The sequence below is a fragment of the Microtus ochrogaster genome, unplaced genomic scaffold (genome assembly GCF_000317375.1).
Source record: "Microtus ochrogaster isolate Prairie Vole_2 unplaced genomic scaffold, MicOch1.0 UNK3, whole genome shotgun sequence".
Taxonomy (NCBI): Eukaryota; Metazoa; Chordata; class Mammalia; order Rodentia; family Cricetidae; genus Microtus; species Microtus ochrogaster.
In genome coordinates this window covers 15452849-15455398 of record NW_004949101.1, presented here as the reverse complement: position 1 = coordinate 15455398, position 2550 = coordinate 15452849, and the positions used below count along the sequence as shown (strand labels likewise).

The window sequence follows — 2550 nt, the reverse complement described above, 5'->3', positions numbered from 1 at the left end:
AAACAAAACAGTAATATGTGAACATGTCAAAGTTTGCTGTTCTTTGATTTTATCATATCTACTCTTTCTGTAAATCCTTGTTGAACTCTAACAGATGTGCAGAAATGTCCACTCACGGTAATTTCACAGCGACTTTTCATAAATTAAGCCCGTACCTTTAGCCACATCAGATCAAACAGAACATCCCCAGTCCCTGGGGGTGGGGGGCTCCTGTGTGATGTCTTCTGTTTACTCACCTCTCTCCTGGAAGCCACCTGCGTTCTGGCACGTGTGTATGTGTGGCTAGTTGTGACCCACTAAATTAATTTCAAGACCTAGTGAGTCTCAATGTGCTACTTGAAAAAAATATAGTCATATTTTATCTAATTATTCTTGAAATAGGAATTTTCTTTTTTGTAGATGAAAAAGATGAAGTCCAAGATGACTTGATTTCTCCCAGGATCATGGCTTGTGCTGTTGGTCTTGTTCCCATGTCATCTTCTTCCTGAGATGAAGAGTGTCTTGTTTAGAAGGTCAGTTGTAGCTGTTTTGTTTAATACTCAGCTTGTCCCTCTTTTGTGCTTACAGAATAGATGTTCATTAGGAAGACAGTTTTCGTGAGTTGCCGATATTAGCACTCTGAGCATGAGTCAGATCCATGTGCATGTTGTTTTGGAAGCTTTCTTGACATCTGTCCTCTGGTCTCAGGATAGCCACAGCTGGGTCCCTTACATCAAATGTCGGCGGTGTTTTTGGCAGTGCTTACCTGTGCTGCATTGTATGACTTCACTGTAGCCTTGGTTCTGAACACAAGGCAAATGCATTTTGCAGTGTACATACTGTTGCATCATGCAATGTGACAGTCTGCTTGAAATGTTTCGATGCAGATTTAGGACTATCATATGTTATGCACTGATGTGTTTCTGTTGTTGTTGCTTTGTGTTTTTTTTTCCTCCCTGTACACATAGTTTTCTGCTCTTATAGAAACATAATGGCTCAGTGGTTAAGAGGGGATACTGCTTGTGCAGAGGACCTGAGTTCAGTTGCCAGCACCAATGGTGAGTGGGTTATAACTGCATAGTAATTTCAACTGTAAGGAAATCCAGTGCCCTCTGTGGGCATTGCACCCACATGGTGCATACTGCTTCCCCTCATCTACCCATAGTTAAAAACAAAATCTTAACAAAAAAGAGACATAATGATTTAATTGTGGGAAACAAAGAATTTTAAACACCTTCTGTGTTTTAACAGAAGACTTATTTTTAATTACGTGTGTGAGTGTGTGTGTATGTGTCTGTCTGTCTGTCTGTATATGGATATGCACATGTGAATGCAGGTGCTCCCGCAGAGGCACAGGATCTTCAGCAGCCGGAGGTACAGATGCTTGTGACCCCCACCAGGCAAGGTTGCTGGGAACTGAATTCAGGTCCTCTGGAAGAGTCTTGAGGTGCATCATTAGGTTGTTTGAGAACTCACTAGTTTTTAAATGCGAGCTCTCATTTAGAATGGCTGCAAGAGACAGAGCTGGAAGTTTAGCCAAGATCTGATCCTAAGGGAGTTTGAAAGGATTTAGACGTAATACTTGGAGACTGGGCTACTCTGCAAGAGGTCTAGGGTGGAGGAGCAAGTTAGTTTCTTTTCTATTCCTGTGATAAAACACCATGATCAAGGCCATTTAGAGTAGAAAGAATTTATTTGGGTTTACAGTTCCAGAGGGCTAGAGGCCTTGATGGTGGAGTAAGGCGTGACTGCTGAAGCAGCAGCTGAGAGCTTGCACCTTGAGCTGCAAAAAGGAGGCAGAGAGAGTGAACTAGGAATGGAGTTTTTAAACTCTCAAAGCCTGCCCCCCCCCCCCCCCCGAAAAGCCACTTCCTAATCATACCCAGACATCACCAACTTGGACCAAGTATTCAAATGCCCCAACCCAGGGGAACATCTCATTCAAACTACCTCAGGGAGGGATGAGATTAGCTGTTCCTCCCTGGCTGCTGAGTCAGAGTGGGGAGTAGGGTTCACGGCTGGAGGAATGTAGCTAGTTGGGCTGTTGACATTATCAGAGGAGGGTGATGATACTAGCTTCAATTCAGGAGTCACAGAGGTAATAAGATAAAATGTAGCCAAGCCTTTAATCCCAGCACTCGGGAGGCAGAGGCAGGTGGATCTCTGTGAGTTCAAGGCCAGCCTGGTCTACAATTGCTAGTTCCAGGACAGCTAGGACTGTTTCATAGAGAAATTCTGTCTCGAAAACAAACAAACAAACAAACAAACAAAAGACCAACAATAAAAAAAGATGAATTGTAGCTGAAACCAGTTTGGGAGGTAGCTTTTAGAAATTTAGTGATGGGTGTAAGGATTGTGGGAGAAGTCACATTTCACACTAGGAAATTCAAGGTGAATGCCACCATTTGCTAAGATAAATTACACAGTAGGAGGAGGGGGTTGTAAAGGAACTGGTAGATTTGGTTTTGGACACTTGGAAAATTTTAGGTACCTTTAGGTATTTGGACATAAATGCCTGGAATATAGCTTAGTGGTATAGAAAGCTTGCCTAGCATGTACAAAGCCCTGGGT

At 42.9% G+C, this 2550-nt stretch overlaps 1 protein-coding gene across 2 annotated transcripts in view; it reads left to right on the top strand.

Annotated features, from left to right (window-relative positions):
* Positions 1 to 2550, top strand: part of Cds2 (CDP-diacylglycerol synthase 2) — a 48928-nt gene that overhangs the window by 15755 nt on the left and 30623 nt on the right. Inside the window, exon 1 of one of the 2 annotated variants that reach the window (XM_013353176.2) lies at positions 437 to 512. The exons of the other annotated variant lie outside the window; for it this stretch is intronic. The gene's annotated coding sequence lies outside the window, so the exon portion shown is untranslated. Of the gene's footprint in view, positions 1 to 436; positions 513 to 2550 lie in introns of those variants that run through there. 2 annotated transcript variants of the gene reach the window in all.